The sequence below is a fragment of the Aedes albopictus genome, chromosome 2 (genome assembly GCF_035046485.1).
Source record: "Aedes albopictus strain Foshan chromosome 2, AalbF5, whole genome shotgun sequence".
Lineage (NCBI taxonomy): Eukaryota > Metazoa > Arthropoda > Insecta > Diptera > Culicidae > Aedes > Aedes albopictus.
This window is the reverse complement of record NC_085137.1, coordinates 352,937,039-352,960,295: the sequence shown is the minus strand read 5'-3', so window position 1 is coordinate 352,960,295 and position 23,257 is coordinate 352,937,039. Positions and strand designations below refer to the sequence as shown.

The following is a 23,257-nucleotide window of genomic DNA, read 5'->3' as shown; positions in this document are numbered from 1 at the left end:
GGACAACTTTTCTAAACTGGATGACTGAACACCTGAAAATTTCAACTAGTCGAAAATTTGTTAGGACACAAATCGAATCGAAATTTTTAACTTGGCGAAAAGTTGTTAGAACAAATCGAACCCACAACAATCTCATTGTAAAATTAACGTATAACATCCCAGATCACGGAAGGTCCCAACTTATTCTGTTTATCTGTTTTTTAGAGTACATTACATTGGCATGAATATTTTATCCCTTTAGAAGGAACTGGAGAGATGAATCTGACAGGTGGTCCAAAATATGTCCACATCTGATTATGTTGAACATATTTTGGCCATACCTCAAACCACCATTTTAGTAAATATTATCGCTCCACCGAGGTTAAAAACAGTTTATTTTGAGTTCTTACAAGGCCTTAACTACATTCACATGAAATAAATATTTATTTTTAAAATTTAATACCAATTCGAATCGGACTACAAATTTGTCACCTTCTTTGTTTTTGGTGCTTTTCCGTGCGTTTCATTGGAAGTGAAAACATTTTCTCTATTTTTGATACTGAACAGCATATTTAACTGACATCCAAAATAAAGGTCATCACATAGTTGAGTACTTTTCGTGTTCCAATAAAAAATTACCAAGATTTAGTAGAGATTATGTGATAAATATAATAAAACTCCCTAGGTGGGCCAAAATACCTGCCTGGTCCAAAATACCTCCACTACCCTAATCATATTGCCTTTCTTTGTTCTTCTACGATGACGGTGGCGTCTCCATCTAACACAATTAACCCATTCGACGCAACAATTTGTTATGCTTCTGCCGTAGCTGAACGTGTTCAGCCACCGCAGTAGAGTAATGGAAATAAGATCGTATCAAAAACTGGTTGACTAACAACGTCACTCAATCTACGCTGCCTGTGTCGCACGTGAAAAATGGATGTAAATCGAGGCAATATTCTACAAACATTCAAAGCAGCAAACCTTTGAGTCAAGCGCATTTTTCTTAGAACGGCCCAGTCTAAATCTCATTCGAAACTTAAGACAATATCGATGGAAATTGGGTCGACCAAATTTAATGTTGAGAGCAGTTATAGGGTGACGGTGGGTATTATCGGCTGGTTTGTTCTCTTCGTCATGGGGGGTTTTTGTCGGTCAAATTTCCTGAAACGTGGTCGAATAGTTCAGCTTGGTTGGAAAGGATGTGAAGCCAACTCTGTGTTCAACAGCTTTCAAAAACCCTCCATGAAGAAGAGAATAAAACTGCCGACAATACACAATTTCCCCTATAACCTATTTTCTATTTCATTTCAACAATTTTTTTAACTAAGGGGAGATCTAAAAAAACTAACTTTGGATGTCATTAATTAAATGTTTGGTGTCACCCTTCAATATGATGTATCAGCCATGGGGTCTTCGCCAACTTGGTTCATCTGAAACATGAAGAATTTCAATAAGCTTGACCCTAGAAGGATGTTGGGGTGAATATGACCCAGACAGGCATGCTGGACGTGCATTACGCTATCGTGGTGCTAAAAATCTAACATTTTAGGAGGGTTAATATAGAATTGCCTCAATTTTTGGAAAGTGAAGTTTCAGGGTCTTCCAGTGGTATCATGAAGGAAGTTTCAGATTTGATTTAGGAGGTGTGACTCCCTAAACATGAGAGTGAATTTTGAGTTCGCGCGCAAACGGCATTCTGGCTGGTGATGCTACGGCGAAGCAGCACCAGAGAAAAGTGATACAGGTACACCTCGATTTAGTGGACCCTCGATTACATAGTCCCTCGATTTTATGTACATTTTAATTTTAATGGTAAAATTTCAAATATGCAATCAGTTTAAAATTTGCATTTTGTATTATGATGACTTATAATGTAGCGGTTTCCAGCTTTTTGACACGCAGAGCACCTCATATCAATAAATTGTTTTGTGAAGCACCCAGAATAGCGCCAAAGCATACCTCATGACAAAACTAGTTTCATATATTTCTGGATTTCGATTTGCTGTAAGTTTGCTGTGATTCCTATGTGGATTCGACCTATTCAAATCGAACGCCAAATTTAAGGGTTGGTTCAAATATTACGTAACGCTAAGGGAGAAGGAGGGGGTCTAGCACGCTTCATACAAAAAATCAAAATTTCCCAAACAAAAGTAACGTGGGGGAGGGAGGGGGTTTAAAATTGTAAAATTTTGCGTTACGTAATATTTGAATGAACCCTTACTTCCCTTTCTGACTTCATTTTTTTTTATTGTAAATCTCTCTCGCTTTGTCGATGATCACGATGAGCGGAGTGTCTGAAGTGATGCACTAACTCTAGCATTCCCTTCATTAACATGATTTCTCGTTGAATTTTAATTACATATTTTTTTCTGTGCAGGCTTTTCCCCAAAGCTTTCTAAAAAACTTCTTTCAATATTTCTTATGACTTCCTCATCAATACCATTGCTGGTATTTTTATAAGATGCCTGGCGTGTACTTAGCTGACTGAATACCAAAATTTGTAGCAAATTCCATAAAAAGGTCATAGTAATTTTTCGGCTGATTATTACTGACAAGATGTGTGATACATTATTTCCAGTGCTGTCATGGTAAAATCAAAGCGATTTAGTCAATGTTCTTCGATTTCAGTGCCGTACATAATCATGAATGAATTCCTGGTGGAATCTTTGAAGAAGCCGCTTGAACAATTCCTGAAGGAACCACTGGATCAGTTTCTAAAACAATGCATGGACATTTATTTTCAAGAAATCCCTGCTGAAATTTTTGAAGATATTGAAGATATTTTCAAAAGGAATTTAAAAAGAAATAAGAATATTAAAAACAAATTCCTGAAAAAAAATCTACAAACGGAATTATTTTAAGAGTCCATAGATGGATTTCCCAAAAAAATTCAGAAGGGATAACCGAAGAAACACATGGAAATCCCTGGTGGAATACCCTTGGGAATACCTAACAAAATCTGTTAAGATATTTTAGAAAAAAAAATCCTGGAAAAATCCTCTGAAATTCTGCAAGAATCTCTGCAAGAATGTGTTCCAGCCTTGCCATAAGAATCCTTATAAAAATCTCTAAAGGCATCTGTAGAAAAAATGCTGAAGGAATGCTTGGGGGATTTTTCATAAAAGCTAACTTAAGTAATTCCCGAAGCAATTTCAGAAAGAGAAATGTATTGAAGGAATATTCAAAAGCATGTGAAGAAAACTTGGGAATTTCTTAAATATTCGCTTAATAAACTTCTGTAGAATTTTCAAAGTAATCTTTGGAGCAAATTCTTTCGAAAGCTTCTAAAAAAGTTTCAAAGGAGTTTTGAATTCCTGAGTCTGTATGTATTTGTGAATCATTTTCTAAAAAATCCATGTTGTATTTTAGACAAAGTTCATGGAAGGTTTTCTAGACATTTCTGGAGGAATCTCTTCGAAAAAAAAATCTGGAGAAATGTGTAGATGAATTTCTGAAACAATATATAAGATATAATATTTTTTGAAAGAAATACTTGAAGTATTTTCTAAAGCAATCTATGCAACATTTTTGGAAGCTATCCGTAAAAAGCCTTCTGAAGGAGCTCTTGGAGAAATGCCTGGAAGACATTCTAAAATCATGTGGAATCTCAAGTAGATTTTGTGAAATAATTTTAGACTGAATTTCTTTAGGATTTCCTCGATGATTTTTAAAGTAAATCTTCGACGAGTTTTCAAGGGAGTCCCTGAAAGATTTTCTTTAAGAATTCCTGGAAGATTTTTTTTCAGGAAATCGTGGATTTTTTTATTGAATCCTAGGATGGATTTCAGCAAGGGTCCATAAAAAATATCGAAAAATCTGTTGAAGTTTTTTTTTTAATCTCTTTAGTTTCATGCACCGCTAACGTTCAAGCCACATTATGCAGATATCGCGGCCAAGGCCAGTAAACAACTTGGTTTTATCTTCAAGGTAGCTGATGAGTTTCGCGATCCCACCTGCCTCAAAGCATTATATTGTGCTCTTGTGAGGTCAATTTTGGAATTTGGCTTAGTTATTTGGTGCCCGTGTCAAAGAGTGTGGATAATGCGGTTGTAGACTATCCAAAGAAAATTCGTTCGATATGCTCTACTCCATTTACCGTGGAATGATCCCGACAACCTTCCACCGTACGAACATCGATGCCAACTTCTGGGAATTGATACGCTTGAACGTAGGAGATCAATTGCTCAAGCAGTGTTTGCCGCAAAAGTGCTGACCGGGGAAATCGATTCACCGGAAATTTTGGCTACTCTTACAATCTACGCCCCAGAAAGACCTCTGCGTATCAGGAATTTCCTATATCTCCCTCTCCGATCAACTGGATATGGACAGCATGACCCTTTACGATACGTCGCAGCACGATTCAACGAATTCCATTACGCCTTCGACTTCAATATTACTACGGATACTTTCAAACAGCGGGTTTCCAGGAGTTTTCGTGAAGAGGATAGACAGCTGCATTAGTAATGTTATTTTTATGAATCTTCTTTTATGTGCATTATGTTAGGTTGTCTATTGTTTCATTAACCATTGTTGTAAGTGTTAGTAAAATTACTTTTAATATTATTACTTCATTAAGACATTTTGTCAGATGATTTTAACCAAACCAAATAAATAAATAAATATATAAATATAGATTTTCAGACCTGAAACTACAATTTTATTTTAACATAAGTGAAAGCAGTGCCTAAGCGTCATTATGCGTGATTTTTTTTTGTGATAGGAACATTTTTGAAAATTCCAAAAACAGTATGGATATGAAAACTTGTTTTAATGTATAAACTCATTGCAGATATCGAAGAATATGTTTCAAATAAAAATACAAAAATATAAATATAGCTGTTTGTTGAGAAAGTCATTATTAAAGAAGTCATTTAATAAATAAATAAATAAATAAATTATTTTCTCGCTATACGTAGGTGAGCTTATAATTTCTGGAACAGTCTAAAGTACGTTAGAGTATGTTTTTTTCTGTGAGCAAGTTGAGTTTTTGAGTTGCTGAGAAAATGAGTCGGTAAGTTATTGAAATGAAAAATGTGTGAGTTGGCTAGTGGTATGTGAATGAATTGCTATGTGAGAAGGTTAGTGAGTGAGAGTTGATGAATAAGTGATATGAGAAGTGAATGAAAAAAAATAATATGTGAATTGGTGAGTGAGATTTTGTGAGTGAGTAAGTTGAAGAGTAAGTCAGCAAGTTGATAAGCAAGTAAATTGACGAGTGTGACATGTAAGTTAGGAAGTTAGTGAGAAAGTTGATGAGTAAAAAAGTTCAAGAAAAAGTGAGTTGGTTTGTGAAAAGGTTGCTTAGTAAGTGCGTTTGTGAGTGAGTTCTTGAATGAGTGTGCTTGTGAGTTGGCAAATAAACTGATGAGTTAGTGAATTAGCCATCAAGTGACTTGATGATTGAATAAATGAAATTTGTTAAGTAGGGCAGAAGAGCTGTACCGCGCTACCCAGTCATCGTATAAGATGTTGAATAAGATGTTAAAGTGGAGGCGATATGCGTACATTTTACATGCACCATGTGCCTGTGGGCTTCGTGGCCGTGTGGTTAGCGGCGTCAGTCGATTAGGCGTATTGTGAGTGCCACGGAGTGAGGGTTCGATTCCCGCTCCAGCCGGAGGAAACTTTTCGTCAAACGAAAAATCCTCCACTGGTCCACTGGGTGTTCCGTGTTGTCCGTTGCCTAATGTTAGTGATTGTTCAGTCTGTGCAACCTCTGGTTGAAGACGGTGTAGTTTCTTTTTTTTTTTTAAATGGTGGCATGCACGCATATGGTCTCCACTTTATCATCTTATGTCACATCCTATACGATTACTGGTTGTCTGGGTAAGGACACACGAAAGTTCTACGAGAAGCTGAACCGCTCGCGCAGAGGCTTTGTGCCACAAGCTGACATGTGCCGAGATAATCACGGGAATATTCTCACGAGCAAGCGTGAGGTGGTCGAGAGGTGGCGGCAGCATTACGATGAGCACGTCAATGAAGACGTTGCAAGTACCGAAGGTGGCGTGGTAACAGATTTAGGAGTATGTGCGCAGGACGAAAGACTTCCGGCCCCTGACCTCCAAGAGATTGAGGAGGAGGTTGGCCGGTTGAAAAACAACAAAACCGCTGGAGCAGATCAACTACCAAGCGAGCTTCCAAAATACGGTGGAGAAGCACTGGTGAGAGCACTACACTGAGTCATTACCAAGATTTGGGAGGAGGAAGTATTACCGGAGGAATGGATGGAAGGTATCGTGTGTCCCATCTACAAAAAGGGCGACAAGTTGGATTGCGGGAACTACCGCGCGATCACACTACTGAGCGCTGCCTACAAGATACTCTCTCAAATTTTATGCCGCTGTCTATCACCGATTGCAAGAGAGTTCGTGGGGCAATATCAGGCTGGATTCATGGGTGAACGCGCTACAACGGACCAGATGTTCGCCATCCGCCAGGTGTTGCAGAAATGCCGCGAATACAACGTGCCCACACATCACTTGTTCATCGATTTCAAATCGGCGTATGATACAATCGATCGAGAACAGCTATGGCAGATTATGCACGAATACGGATTCCCGGATAAACTGATACGATTGATCAAGGCGACGATGGATCGAGTGATGTGCGTAGTTTGAGTATCAGGGACACTCTCGAGTCGCTTCGAATCTCGCAGAGGGTTACGGCAAGGTGATGGTCTTTCGTGCTTGCTGTTCAACATTGCATTAGAGGGTGTAATTAGAAGAGCGGGGATAAACACGAGTGGAACGATTTTCACGAAGTTCATTCAGCTGCTTGGTTTCGCTGATGATATTGATATTATTGCTCGTAAATTTGAGACGATGGCGGGAAGTACATCCGACTAAAGAGTGAAGACAGGCGAATCGGATTAGTCATTAATGTGTCGAAGACAAAGTATATGATGGCAAAGGGCTCCAGGGAGAAATCACCGCGCCCGCCACCTCGAATTTATATCGACGGTGATGAAATCGAGGCGGTTGAAGAATTCGTGTACTTGGGCTCACTGGTGACCGCCGAAAACGACACCTGCAGAGAAATTCAGAGGTGCATTGTGGCAGGAAATCGTACTTACTTTGGACTCCGCAGAACTCTACAATCGAATAAAGTTCACCGTAACACGAAGTTAACTATCTACAAAACGCTGATTAGACCGGTCGTCCTCTATGGGCACGAAACATGGACCCTACGTGCAGAGGACCAACGCGCCCTTGGAGTTTTCGAACGGAAGGTGTTGCGTACCATCTACGGCGGAGTGCAGATGGAAGACGGGACTTGGAGAAGGCGAATGAACCACGAGCTGCATCAGCTGCTAAGAGAACCAACCATCGTCCATACCGCGAAAATCGGGAGGCTACGATGGGAGGGTCACGTCATCAGGATGTCGGATAGCAACCCGACTAAAATGGTTCTCGATAGTCATCCGACCGGTACAAGAAGACGTGGAGCGCAGCGAGCTAGGTGGGTCGACCAAGTGGAGGACGATCTGCGGACCCTACGCAGAGTGCGGAACTGGAGACAAACAGCCATGGACCGAGTGGAATGGAGACGGCTACTATGTACAGCAGAGGCCACCCCGGCCTTAGCCTGATCGGTAAGGTAAGGTAAGACCATTAGACCTGTTCTCTATGAAACTTTCTCTCCGATTCTCCGTGACACATCAAATTATCAATCCACATGCAAAAACAAGTCTTGAATCCAAAAATCAGCCAAATTGATAAAGGTTTAGAGGTGTATCAAATCGATGTTGTGTTTTTTATCCATTTTCTCAGAAATTGACTCTGAAATTCACAAAATTGCACCGAATAGGTGCCGAAAATACCGTTAAGATATAGTTTGAATAATACTCTACAGCTTTGCCGAAGACACTAATGTGTTTAAATTGCGTTATTAACCAATTTTCGTTGAAAAATCACGTAAAAACACATTATTTTTACGATTTTACATATAAAAGTCATGTAATTTTACATGTATGTATGTAGTTTTACACTATTTTACGTGACTAACTTAATTAGCTATTACTCCTATGTGTTACGAATATTTCTTCCATACATTGTTTTTGTGTAGGAATTCGTTTTTATTGACTACACAGCTAACCGCGTTCGGTAATAACGGTCAAGAAATCATTTCGCTGTTAAAATGTCTTGAGTGGTCCGCAGCTGGAAAGAAATGAAAATTGTGTAACGCTCGTAACGCCTGCCGGGCAAATCAAATGGAGCTGTCACTTCTCCTTGCGGAAAAATATTCCGTTCAATTATTCCTCAAGGAAAAGTGACATTTCTTCCCATACTAATCAGTTGTCAAAATTCCTTTGGTAATTAGAGGGATTTTTTCTGGAGTGCGTTTCTTACCAGGTGCGTTGGTGCGTACTAGACTTTACCGAATTTTTCTGGTAAACAAAACTTAATGGTTGAGATTTCGGTAAAATATTACCGAAGTCGATTATTTTTTCTCAGTGTGTAATTATCAAAAGTTTACCACGTTGATACTAAAAATCGCACAGAGTTGCCAGCAGGAATTAAAACAAAGTTACTCATGATTAAGCCGTCATGACATCGTATTCTAATGTCTTTTGATTTAAGTATCAGAAATGGTGCAGATGATAAAGGCTCGAGCCTACGGATCAGAATGTTCCAGGTTCATGCTCAAATACATGATATTTTTTTTTATTTCTCTATTTGTAGCAGTTAGGATGATGAATTTGCCATAACTTACACGTAATCTCCCAAATAATAATGATCGGGATCTGCCAATTAAGCCCGTTCCAGGACTAGCTACTAGCTAGATATTTGGTTTACTTGTTGATAAGAAGTCGTGTCGACGAGATCAGCTGGGCGAAATAAATATTGAACATCTGATTAATAATCCGTAACTCGCTCGGTTGGCCACCACCGTCAGCAGCTAATGCTGAATACAAAAAATGATATTTTTCAACGTGTTGTATACAAAATATAACAGCTCGATCGCTCAAGGAAGAATAACGATCAATTGAGCTAAAATAATTCGATGATGGAACTGTTTCTGGATGCAAAACTTTTCATACAACTGTGTAACTTACTTGTATCTATCTACCCACAAATCAACACAACTGCACGATGGAGGGTAACTTCATTTCTACTGTGCACTCTACAGTTTCGAAACAAGACTATGATGCCAAATTGCGATGAGATGCAGTGACGTAGTTTCCCTAAGAGAAAAGTGAAAAAATACTTCCAATTCTACAATTTATAGCTGAATCGAGACGCAAAAAAATCCTATTCCAGGGTACGAACCTTCAATCTTCGGATCGACAGTCTCATGTTCAACCATCTACACCAATTTGAAACTGATGCAAATGAGACAAAGAAGTGTGTTGACGTTTTAATCATAGGTAACTTTGTTTTATTTCGTGCTGGCAACTCTGTGCAATTTTTAGTATTAACATGGCAAACTTTTGATAATTAGTCAATGAAAACGAATGCCTACACTAAAATGATGTATGAATGAAATGTTCGTAACACCCAAGAGGAATAGCTAATTAAATTATTCACGTAAAATAATGTAAATTTACATGACTTTTACATGAAAAACCGTAAAAATGATGCATTTTTTCATGATTTTTCAACGAAAATTGTTGAATAACTTTGAAATACACTAAAACCTCTTTTTATGCATGTTTTTTTATGCACTTTTAATTTATGCACCTTTTTTTATGCACTGCATAAAAAGAGGGAAAGCTACTCAGAAGCAATATTGTGCATAAGAATATTTAATAATGACAGGAATTATTGCAACGGCGACCGGGGGGTGTTTACAGATGAGAGCAAAGGAAGGTTACAGGTTGGTTTTTGGGTGTTTCCGAAGGTCTCATGTGCGTTACATGGGCTCCGAGTGGGTCTTAAGGGGATTTCGGAGTCATTTCAGAAGTCTCAGAGCATTTTAGGCCGGTTTCAAAGCCGTTACGGAGGCGTTTTTAGGGGTTTTGGTTTAGGAGGATTTTTTTTAGACATTTCAAGGTTCGGAGCCTCTCAGGTGCGTTACATGGGGTCCGAGGGGGTTTAAGGGGGATTTTGGAGGCATTTCAAGACGTTTTAGAGCATTTTCGGCAAGATGCAGAGGCGTTATTTAAGCGTTACGAGGAGTTTTCGTGGGGTTCGGAGCCTCTCAGGTGCGTTACATGGGGTCCGAGGGGGTTTAAGGGGGATTTTGGAGGCATTTCAAAATGTTTCAGGTCATTTTAGGCGTGATTAAGAGGCGTTACGAAAACGTTATGGAGGAGTTTTCGGGGTGTCCGGAGCCTCTCAGGTGCGTTACATGGGGTCCGAGGGGGTTTAAGGGGGATTTTAGAGGCATTTCAAGACGTTTCAGAGTATTTTCAGCGGTATGCAGAGGCGTTACTTATGCGTTACGGAGGAGTTTTCGGGGTGTTCGGAGCTTCTCAGGTGCGTTACATGGGGTCCGAGGGGGTTTAAGGGGGATTTTGGAGGCATTTCAAAAAGGTTTCAGACCATTTCCGGCGTGATTCGGAAGCGTTACGGAGAAGTTTTCGGGGTGTTAGGAGTCTCTCAGGTGCGTTACATGGGGTCCGAGGGGGTTTAAGGGGGATTTTGGAGGCATTTCAAGACGTTTCAATGCATTTTCGGCGGGATGCAGAGGCGTTACTTAATCGTTATGAAGAGTTTTCGTGGGGTTCGGAGCCTCTCAGGTGCGTTACATGGGGTCCGAGGGGATTTAAAATGGCTTTTGGAGGTATTTAAAGACGTTTCAGAGCATTTTCGGGGGATTCAGAGGCGTTACGGTAGCGTTACGGAGAAGTTCTCAGGGGTTTCAAAGCCACTCAGGTGCGTTACATGGGGTCCCCAGGGGGTTCAAGGGGGTTTTTTGCGGCATTTCAGGAAGTTTCAGAGCAGACTCTGAAATAATTTAACTCGCCCCTCAAACCTCATGCAACGCCCTTTTAAGTCTCCTGAGATCCCATGAATTGCCACTAAAGCCCCTTGGAACGCCCCTGAAACCCACTTAATACTAATGAAATACCCCAGATTTCTCCGTAATCCCATGAAAACACCAAAAAATCTTGACAGAACACCCTTGTAAGGCTCCTCAAATCCACCGAAACAACCCCTTAAAACACCCCTGAAGCCCCTTGGAACCCCCTTTTTGGGCTCTCTGGGAACATTCTGGAAACCCCCTTAGCCCCACCTCATCTGCCCAGGAGCAAGATCTGTTCTCGCAAACTAGATTTTCTAATTAAAGCCCAAACTTAATTTATGCATAAATTTCCCTCTTTTCATGCCTTTTTTAATTTATGCACATTTTTAATTTATGCAGTCCCAGCCATGTGCATAAAAAGAGGTTCCAGTGTACGCCATTTAAACACCATTAGGGAGCATCCATTAAGTACGTCACGCTAAAATTGGGAATTTTCGACCCCCCCCCCCCTCCCCCCTACGTACGGGTTTTTTTCAATACTTAATACATTGCTTGTCACACATTCATCAACCCCCCCTCCCCCCTAGGACCGTGACGTACTTAATGGATGACCCCATGTGTCTTCGGCAAAGTTGTAGAGTGTTGTTTTTTTTTAACTATATCCTAACGGTATTTTTGGTACCTTTTCGGTGGAACTTTCTGGATATTAGAGTACATTTTCGTGAAAATGCTCGAAAAAACACATAATCGATTTGATACACCTCTAAACCTTTATCAATTTGGCTCATTTTTGGACTGAAGACTTGTTTTTGCATGTGGATTAATAATTTGAAGTGACACGTTTAGGTAAAAAAAAGTGAACAGGTCTACTGCCCACGACTCCATTTTCAATGGAAATAATGTAGAAATAAGCAACCATTTTTCAATATTTGAAAAATATTTTTTGTAATTACGTTGCATAAGGTTCTACTTTTCAATTGCCTAAAATGTGGGACAAAGCGTGCTTCTCAGCTTAGTGTTCTATGAGCACTTCCACAGTTATCAACTGAGAGCTTCCTCTGCCAATGACCATTTTGCATGCGTATATCGTGTGGCAGACACGAAGATACTCTATGCCCAAGGAAGTCAAGGGAAATTCTTTTACGAAAAGATCCTGGACCGACCGGGAATCGAACCCGTCACCCTCAGCATGGTCATGCTGAATACCCGTGCGTTTACCGCCTCGGCTATATGGGCCCTCATTACTTGTCACTGTATCGTACGGTAATCTTGACCTTTCTAAAGAAAGAGATAATTCGCCGCTTTGATCGCTGATTGCCTGCTTGTAAATCTGAAATAGAAAATAGTATTAAATTGTGATACGTTCTCCACTGTTATATTTTTATAAATTATTTTTTATATATAGGTTAAATTTACCCCCATCCCTCTGAAACAAACGGTATTTTAGCAGTGAAAAATAAATAGAGTAAAAAAATAAATAAATAAATAGTGTAAAAAAGTACACCAAATCTTGATCATGGAATGTTCCTGCATTTAAATAAACCAGGCCGGAAAATAGCAAGATCAAAACTTGATATGGTAGATCTTACACCGTAACGCACCATTCCAAGGTGATCTACCCACGTTACGGGTTTATGTTGAAGGCCAGTAGCTGTTTTATAAAAAGAGTATCTTAATAATGATTTTAAACATTTTTTTTTTTGTACGCGCTATTCCTCGTTGCCACTAGCTACTCAACGACATTCATTTTTTGACAATTAAGTTGATTTTTATATTACTTTGCAATGGCTACTTAAGTAACCGGTAGAATACAAGTAGCCGGTAAATCCACAATACCTTTCGGACTTTTGTCATTGCTCACGCACAATTGTTTCCCAAGCAGCACACAAGTCACAAAGAAGTGTCAATAGCACAGATTTTAAGAAGAAACAAACCATTATCGTTTATCAAAAAGTCAAAAGCAATTTTCTCGCTGAAATATCAATCAATGTTAATAATAATTAATCACTGCACTCTACTAACCATCTGGATAACAGTGAAATAATTTTCAATGACGTGTTTGTAATTTAGAGCAAGAAAACTGCTTTTGAAAAATTGATGAATGATAATGGTTATAATGGCGCAGTATCATAACGTCCGAGGCCATTAAGTTCCAGGACTTTATGGCGCATTTTTCCGGGGCATAACGTCCGAACTTGCAGATACGCCACGAAGTCCAAGAAAAGAAGGCACATAGGATATTATGACGCATCCAAACTTTTGGACGCTATTTCGCAAAAAAACGCGACTTAATGTCCGGGACTGTATGGCCTCGGACGTTGTGACCCGGCCCCGGTTATAATGGTTACATTTATTGATGACGGAATAGGGTGCCTGTACCAGTTATCGCACTACCTAAGAAAAACTATTTCTACAAAAATAAGAAGAAGACCGACAAATGTAATCGATATGTCAAATGATTGATTAGTTTTCATACTTCACAGGAAAAATATAAAAACGGAACCAAAACCACTTTTAGTATTTATTACGGCGTGTGCCAATGATAGGAACCCTGTACCAGTTATGGACACATTTGTTAATTTGGGTTCCACTTCACACTATTTACATGCATTCCTTATGGGATTTGCCATAACTGGTACACTATGGCGAAATAGGGTGCTAGGAGGCCGAAAAGTTAAGGAAAATGATTTATTTCTACCATAATTGGAGCAAATTGTGAAGTTTGAATGATTGCAATAATCTTTTGTGATCGTGATCTGTTTTTCATGATTTTTTTCTTGTTGATTTGTATCTTTAAAGGTTGAAAATCAACTATGACGAATTTGAGGTACTATATCCATAACTGGTACACCGAGCCTAATGGTTATTTGAGCCTTAACTGTACCGTTCATCTGGCTATTGAAAAAGCAGTATTTGATGTGTCGCATGACTGGGTTTAGTTCACTTTTATGTTTGGCCAATTCCGGTGGGACACCAGGAACCGGTTCCGGAACATTACCGGTTCAAATATGGCCCGGGACTATTTTGCCGCTTACCGTTAATCAGGTTATCGAAAAGGCTGTGGTTTGATGGGTCGCTTGCATGGGTTTGTAACATTTTCATATCTGGCCCCTTCCTAGGGTACCGGCCCGAAACACCTAAATGACCATAACTCAGGAACGGCTGGACCGACTGTAGCATCTAAGCAACCATGTAATAGTAAATGTACTGACAACACGAGATAAATAGATCATTCTTAGTCCAACCACCAACCGATGCAGTTCCATTACTACATTTGGCGACTACGGATGCGGATTTCAAACTGATCTGATAAAGCGGACACGGACAGGGATCATTTGTTGGAAGAACGAAGGCTTTGGATTGAAGAAAAAAAAACTGCAATTGATAATGTCTGTGCGTTTGGAAGTAGCCCAGTTTGGAGAAAAGGAAGATGGAACACTATGGAAGTAACGTATTCAAGATTTACGGCATGAATTCAAATCCGTTCAATATCGTGTTTTTTCTACTCTGAAGATAACGTGGTAAGGTATGTGATCTTTGGTTGAAAGGTAGAGATTATTTCTCATGACCAGTTATACCCAGGTGCAGGTGTAGCCAATACATGTTACAACTAGAAATTCAGGATGCAGTACGATGTCTGAATGATTCAGAGCTTCGGAACCTGGAAGTTGTATCATAGGAATGCTTCTGAAACGGGAAATGTTTCAAAGCAGGAAAGTTTGAGTTGCCCATAGAAATTCAGCGTTATGAAATGGGTGCAACAGAAATCAAGCAGATAAGTTTGGGTTGCTCATAGAAATCCATTAGTAATGGAATGGATGCAACAGAGACCAAGCAGGATAAGATATTCGGAATGCTACGGAAGTGATTCCAGAAGAAGTTAGATGTCTAACCTCTTTATTTGTTTATACACGAAAAAAAAGCGTTGCTATGCAAGCATGTATGCAGATTGAAGCATAGCTACATTGATGCATGGTAGATAACAGACAATTTCTAGAACACTCTTTGACCCAGATTCATTCAGAATAACCAATCAACTTGTGATGTAATTTACAAACTAGGGTAAGAAATCAAACTTTGAACTAGTCAAATTGTAATCTTAATTTGAACCATTTTGAAATTCATTAAAACGACGTATTTTTTGGGCAAATATTGTCCCGAAAAAGATGGTAAACAGCTTTCCGTATTATAACCTGATAACATGGACTTTAAAATGCTTTTAAAATGCGTTTTTGTCATGGAAAACAGGCAATTGAAAAATCACTGAGATTCCACCCATTTCCCCCCAGAGAAAGCACATTTTCGGTGCACTCGTACAGCTCATGCATTGTATCATACAATAAGTGAACACGTCAAATGAAAGCTTATTTATCGTAGAATCGACCAACCGAATAATACTCCGCATTATTTGTCATAAAATTATCAAATTTAAGTAATTCTTACTTGGAGAATCTTATCTTGAATTGAACCATTTGAAATCTAGATTTGAACTAGTGAATGGGGGCGAGCTTCCAGTGTTGGCCTGCAGACTGCGCTAGTGGTTGCTTTGTTTACTCTTGGGCGATGGAAAATTCCAAATGTAGTTTTCGAATTCCTGAAGGATTCCGAACATTCTGAGCTGAAATTCCAATGAAAAAGAGTTATGAGAATTAGCAGATCCATGTGATTTTTAGTTGTTTAGCATGAAATTGGCTGTTGCGGGAATTGCTCGAGCTGCTGCCGCCACTAGTTCAAATCTAGATTAAAATTGGTTCAAATTATGATTACGATGGTTCAAATTAAGATTAAAATCACTATTGACAAATAATTGAATTTCTCAATGAAATTTGGTGCAAATGTTAACTTTTTGCCACTTTACGGAAAGCTAATATCCGTGGCTTTCATATACGTGAGACCTTACCGTAGTAAATTATTTCCATGTGGATGAAAAAATCGATCAAAAGTGCCGCTGCTTCAGAAATCCGCAATTTGGCTCAATTCATGATTACCTACCCTACTACAATCCGGATATTGAAATTTTGAATGAGAGTGATTAATCTCATAAGGAGTCGAATTTCCAAAGCTCCGATGACCATCTCCAGTCAAGTAGGTAAATTAAGGTCTAAAGAACAACTTTTTAGCAAATGATCAATCAGTAAGCCAATTCAGATTTGTCGTTTGAACTCACTATTGGCTGCAAACTAAATCCAACCAATTTTATAACTTGGTGAATTCGAATTCTCATCAGCAGGAAAGACACAAAGAGTTTCCAGGTTAATGGACGTCATACTATTAAGTGCTGTGCAGCTGAACACTATACATCTCGAAACTATAAAATAAGTTATTATTTGGCCATTTTAGTATATCGAGATTACAGAATTTGTATAGAGCATTGAATTAATTTATTTTTGTATTTGATGGTTGTTTAAATTAGGTGAAATCCAAACCTTTTGAAAACTATATAGTTTAGCGCTATCTAAGAAAAGAAATGGAAAATGATCTCCATGTGTTTATAACACATTCACAGAACACACAAGATTCCTGATGAAAAACAAATATTCTCAGAAATATTAGAAATTCAACATTGAGACAAACTTTACATAAAAGAAAAGGAAAATACTAGACAGTCTATTGTAAACTTATTTTATCATGTAGTTAATAACATAAGACAGGAAACAACCATCCCTTTACAAATTGCAACTTCTCAACCATTTACTATACTTCAGAACATTAAAACAATACTTCAAGAAATAGAAATTGATTTTAGAATAACGATTTATGTAATGGTTTATAAAAAAATCAATTGTCTTGAATTATCTATTCTATTTTATCAAAATGAGAAATAGAAAAGTTGAACATCAAACAACTTAGTCTTAATGTTTAAAATCGTTTATAACTGTCTAAATAATATGCTAAAAACTATTGACAAAGGGAGAGAATGTAGCATCTAAGCAACCATGTAATAGTAAATGTACTGACAACACGAGATAAATAGATCATTCTTAGTCCAACCACCAACCGATGCAGTTCCATTACTACACCGACCCGAACCATTTTCAATAGGAAACAATAGGACCAGATTGGGGCCCATATAGCCGAGGCGGTAAACGCACGGGTATTCAGCATGACCATGCTGAGGGTGACGGGTTCGATTCCCGGTCGGTCCAGGATCTTTTCGTAAAGGAAATTTCCTTGACTTCCTTGGGCATAGAGTATCTTCGTGCCTGCCACACGATATACACATGCAAAATGGTCATTGGCAGAGGAAGCTCTCAGTTAAAAACTGTGGAAGTGCTCATAGAACACTAAGCTGAGAAGCAGGCTTTGTCCCAGTGAGGACGTTACGCCAAGAAGAGAGAGAGAGAGAGAGAGGACCAGATTCCGCGTCGAATGAATCGCCGGTCAATGAAATCGGTTCAGGTTTACTGCCAAAAAGTGACGTGAGTTTATTTTTGTATACAAACACACACACACATACACACACACACATACACACACACCTGGGGCAGCAGGGACGGATGTCCTGGGGCCTGACGCACCCCCCCCCCCCCCCCCGCTTGCGAGTCAGCCGCGTAGTTGCCGGCTAAGAATAGGACTACTAACCCCAATTCAAGGTGTCAAGCGACCCGTGCCGAGGAATGAGTGATCGAGGGGGTGAAAAAGATGCTCGATCTTTAACGGAGCCTGTGGGGCACCTGGGCACCCCCCACAGTAAGCTGTCCCTTACCGCGTTAATGCAGAGCTCTGGCGTGGTGGACATTCTTTCTCGTGCGACTCGTGGGAATAAAATATGAGTAAACAAATTTCAAAAACAAGGGTAACAGGTAGTAGTGGTGCGATCAACCCCTTCGCAAGAAGCGGGTTGATGCGGTCTCCAACAAGGAGAAGCGAGGAGTCAGGTGCTGGAAGCTGCTTACGCAGCTCAAGCGTGGGAGCTCCTGTCCACTCCACGGCAAGCCAGCCGGCGGAGGTTATGGACGGAGCATGGTTGCTGAGGGCCATCAGCCAAGTAGCAGGAAAAGGACGGCCCGCATTGGAGGTAGCTGAGCAGCAGCTTGGCAAAATTATCGACTTCGCGACAACTAAGTCGAATATAAGCAAGGACCTGAAAACGGCCTTGCTTCGGCTTAGAGCGTCAGTCGATGAGGCCAAGCAGGAGCACGCGGTCGCGTTGCTGGCTGCGGCAGCGGCGGAACCCGCAAAGGAGAAAGCGTCTAGCGTCTTGCGGTCTAGCGGTACGCAAACGGAGGCCTTCTCCTTCGCGGGTAGTCCGAAGAGTGTGGAAGCGAATGCTCGTGACAAACGTGACAAGCATTCGCAGAAGCGGGCGAGGCAGCCGTCAGGTGAGGAGCTGTCTGGCGGTGCCCGCAAGGCCAGGCGCATAATAACCCCGAAAGCCGGTGGTAATGCCGGAAAGTCGGACCCCAGCCAGGGTTCCCGGAAAGCTGGGAAGGGTGGGCCTGAAAAGGCCGGCCCGTCCCGGAATGATGGGAACAAGGGGTTGCGACCAATGGTGGGCCCTCAGCAGCCACAGAGCAGGGCGATCCAAGGAGAGGACCCTCCTTGGACAAAGGTAGAGCGGAAGAGGAAGAAGAAGGTGAATCCGCAGGCAGAAGTGCAGGTCGCCAAGCCAAGGCGTAGGAAGGCAGGTGCCAGGCGCGAAAAAGGTGACGCTATCGTCATCAAGACCGAACAGTCGAAATACTCGGACGTCTTGAAGGCGATGAGGTGCGACGCCAAGCTTGAGGGTCTTGGAGCCGACGTACGCAGTATCAGACGTACTCGTACGGGCGAAATGATCCTGGAGCTTAAGCGCGAGAAGGATCACAAGGGCGCCGCCTACAAGAGGCTGGCAGAAGAGGTCCTTGGTGATGGAGTGGAAGTGAGGGCTCTTACGCATGAGGCGACTCTGAAGGTCAAAGACCTAGACGAGATCACCGAAGCGGAAGAGCTCGTCACGGCACTGCGGCAACAGTGCGATGTTCAGGTGGCCGCCACAGCCGTCAGGCTGCGGAAGGGGCCAGCAGGGACACAGATAGCTCTGGTTCAGCTACCTGTGGCGGACGTTAAAAAGTCCGTTAAAGTAGGGCGGATAAAGGTGGGCTGGTGCGTATGTCCTTTGACATTCCACGAGCCACCAGAGGTTTGCTTTAGGTGTCTGGAACCAGGACACAAGTCGTGGGACTGTAAAGGCCCTGACAGGCGCAAACTGTGTCGGCGATGCGGCGCTGAAGGTCATAAGGCCCAAAGCTGCACGAGTCCACCCATCTGTATGATCTGTACCGGGAAAACCTCGAAAAACAGACATACGATGGGTGGTCCAGGGTGCCCGGCCTTTAAGAAAGCCGCAGTGAACAACAAATCACAGTGCAGGTAACGCAGCTGAACCTGAACCACTGTGATGCGGCTCAGCAACTGCTTTGTCAGGCGGTTTCTGAGTGGGAGACGGATATCGCCATCATTTCGGACCCATACCGAGTACCCGCCGGCAACGGCAACTGGGCTTCGGATGGGACCAGGAAAATGGCGGCGATATGGACGACGGGTAAATACCCCGTGCAGGAGTTGGTGTCTACTACCTATGAGGGCTTCGTGGTCGCCAAAGTAAACGGGGTCTTCTTCTGTAGCTGTTATGCGCCTCCGCGGTGGCCGATCGAGCGGTTCACGCAAATGCTGGACCGCCTAACGACCGTGCTAACAGGGCGAAGGCCGGTGGTGATAGCGGGTGACTTTAATGCCTGGGCCGTGGAATGGGGAAGCCGTTTCACGAACCAGCGGGGTCAGATCCTGCTAGAAACACTGGCCATCTTAGATGTCGACTTGGCTAACGTCGGTACCAAGAGTACCTATAGTCGAAACGGAGCGGAGTCAATTATTGACGTGACCTTTTGTAGTCCTGGCCTAACAAGTAGTCCGAACTGGAGAGTAGATGATGGCTACACTCACAGCGACCACCTGGCGGTTCGCTACAGTATCGACTACAACAACAGCAGACAGCGGATAGAAGAAGAGGCGGCTAGGCCAAGGCCAAGCCCTCGTAGGTGGAAGACATCATACTTCGACGAAGAGGTATTTAGGGAAGCGCTCCGCCGTGAGCGAAACTTAATCGGTTTAGACGGCGACGAGCTGGTAGCGGTGCTCTCACGTGCGTGTGATGCGACCATGCCTAGGCGAGTCCACCCTAGAAATGGGAGGCCACCGGCTTACTGGTGGACCGACGCGATTGCGGACCTGCGCCACGCCTGCCTAGGGGCTAGGCGGCGGATGCAGCGAGCACTATCAGAGGAAAAGCGAAACGAACGGCGGGTGGTGTTTGCCGCTGCAAAAGCCGCGCTCAAGACCGAGATAAGAGCAAGCAAAAAGGCCTGCTTTGAGGGTCTCTGACGCCTACAGGATCGTTATGGCCAAAACGAGAGGTGTGATGGCTCCTACAGAGCAATCTCCAGAGATGTTGGAGGGGATCATTGGAGGACTTTTTCCGCGTCATGATCCTAGTCCTTGGCCTCCTTTCGTAGGACAGCCGGGGACTGGGGCTGGCGATGAGGAGAGGGTCACCGATGTGGAACTTGCAGGGATAGCTAAGTCCCTTAGCGTAGGTAAGGCCCCAGGTCCGGACGGAGTTCCGAACCTGGCCTTAAAAGTAGCTATTGCAGAGGCTCCCGAGATGTTCAGGTCTGCTATGCAGAAATGCCTGAACGAGGGAGTTTTCCCAGAAGCTTGGAAGAGGCAGAGCCTGGTACTATTGCCAAAGGCGGGGAAACCACCCGGAGACCCGTCGGCATATAGACCAATATGCTTGATTGACACGGCGGGGAAGGTGCTCGAAAAGATCATCCTCAATAGAATGCTGCGGTTCACTGAGAGCGCAAATGGTCTTTCGAGCAACCAGTATGGCTTCCGGAAGGGGAGGTCCACCGTAGACGCTGTCTTGTCGGTTACAAAAACCGCCGAGAAAGCACTCGAGCCTAAGAGGAGGGGAATTCGCTTCTGCGGGGTAGTGACTCTGGATGTAAGGAATGCATTTAATAGCGCCAGTTGGGCTGCTATTGCCGATGCGCTCTTGCGTCTGGGGATACCGGAGTACTTGTACAAGATTCTCGGAAGCTACTTTCAGAATCGCGTACTAGTATACGACACGGAGGTGGGTCGGAAGTGCTTTCACATAACCTCAGGAGTCCCGCAAGATTCCATCCTGGGTCCGGTGTTATGGAATGTCATGTACGACGAGGTGTTGAGGTTGGAGTACCCAGTGGGAGTGGTGATTGTCGGATTTGCCGACGATATTACGCTCGAAGTCTACGGTGAAACGATCGAGGAGGTGAAGTTGACTACCGACCACTCGATCAAGGTTGTGGAGGCGTGGATGCGGTCCAGAAAACTGGAGCTGGCTCACCACAAGACAGAGGTGACGGTTGTTAACAACATGCAGTCGGCGCAGCAGACGGAGATCAGTGTAGGAGAGTGCACTATCCTGTCGAAGCGCTCTGTCAAGCACTTGGGCGTGATGATCGACGACAAGCTTACCTTCGGTAGCCACGTCGATTATGCCTGTAAAAGAGCCTCCACAGCTATTGCGGCACTGTCCCGGATGATGTCCAATAGCTCAGTGGTGTACGCCAGTAAGCGCAAGCTTCTGGCTAGTGTTGCTACGTCCATACTTAGGTATGGCGGCCCGGCGTGGGGTACCGCGCTAAGTACTGAATGCTACCGACGGAAGCTGCAAAGTACTTACAGGCTTATGTGTCTGAGGGTTGCGAGCGCGTACCGTACCGTGTCACACGACGCTCTCTGTGTCATTACTGGTATGGTGCCTATCAGCATTCTTATCAGTGAGGACATGGAGTGCTTCGAAATGCGCGGCACAAGAGGCATACGCAAGACTGTCAGGATGGCCTCTATGGTCAAATGGCAGCGCGCGTGGGACAGTTCCACCAAAGGAAGGTGGACCCATAGGTTGATACCGAGGGTAGATAGTTGGATTAATAGGCGCCATGGGGAAGTTACATTCCACCTGTCACAGGTCCTTACAGGTCATGGTTGCTTCCGACAGTATCTACACCGGTTCGGGCATGCGGATTCTCCCGAATGCCCAGTGTGCAATGGTTTAGAGGAAACGGCGGAACACGTTTTGTTCGTGTGCCCGCGTTTTCGCACAATGCGTGACCGCATGCTTGCCACATGCGGGGAGGACACAACTCCGGACAACTTGGTCCAGAGAATGTGTAGGGATGAGATTAGCTGGAATGCCGTTTCAACGGCTATCACCCATATCGTCTGGGAGCTACAGAGGAGGTGGCGCGTGGACTCGGAGAATGGCTAGTCCAGATGCAGTACAAGAGGTGGTCCAGGGGTTCGAAGTCGGCTTCGTAGGTCATACCGGTGCCCTGCGGTCGAGATCGACCCTTACAGCGATTAAGTGGCCGCGGAGAGGAAGTCCCGGTAGCGGTGCTGTCGTGGCGTCAGTCTACTGGGTTGGATCCAAGCCCGCGGTTGGAAAGGGGTCCCCGGCAAGGGTCGGGGTAGGTGCGACTCTGCTGTCTGCAACCTACGGATGCATCTGATAGGGCCTGAAGGGTAGTAATACCCTTCCTTTGCGGGCAGGTCAGATCGGGTTGCATGTGGGCATCAGTTCTTGATGTCCGCTCAGCAGTAGGGCGCGGGCGGGGTTGACACTGCCCGCCTTCCGAGGACAAAGGGAGTGGCGAGGACCACTCGGGAAACTGGCTAAGCGCCAGCATGTTATCGTGATGGACTCTCCAAAGCGAGTCATCGATGTTCGTTGCTGCAGGCTACGCAGCTAACCTTGTGGGTGCGATGTGCACTAGCCCCTCTCTGAAGCAATACCTTCTTGGTGGTTCCGGAGAGACGTAGGGTTTGGCGACCATAGGAATGGTTTAGTGGGTACGAGGAGAGAGTAGTCCTGGATTTTACTTTTGTTGTAGAAGACGGCCTGTCAGACCTACACTACCCTAACCTTCTGTTAGGGTGTCTGTTGAGCAGATTATCCCCCTATGGTTTAGAAGGAAAAAAAACACACACACACATACACACACACACATACACACATAAACACAAATATCACCTCAATTCATTAAGCTGAGTTGATTGGTATATGTGACTTGACCCTCCGGGTCTTCTATCAAAAAGTCATTTTTGGAGTGAACATATCCCTTTCGTGACGAACCAGCCCAATTGTGCTGTTGAGCAATAGCATGTTTGCATATTTTTTCATCCGTTCAGTCTTTGTTTTGTGTGATGCAAACTGTTTTAATAATTGAGCCATTGCATATACTTCAATGTGTGCGAACAAACTTTTGTTTACGTTGCATGTGAGATTCACCACATTGAGTTTACAAAAACCGTAAAACATGAAAAAGTTTTATCT

At 42.9% G+C, this 23,257-nt stretch overlaps 1 protein-coding gene across 22 annotated transcripts in view; it reads right to left on the bottom strand.

Annotated features, from left to right (window-relative positions):
- LOC115253727 (glutamate-gated chloride channel) overlaps positions 1 to 23,257 on the bottom strand; it is a 773,621-nt gene that overhangs the window by 387,386 nt on the left and 362,978 nt on the right. The gene's annotated exons all lie outside the window — the stretch shown is intronic.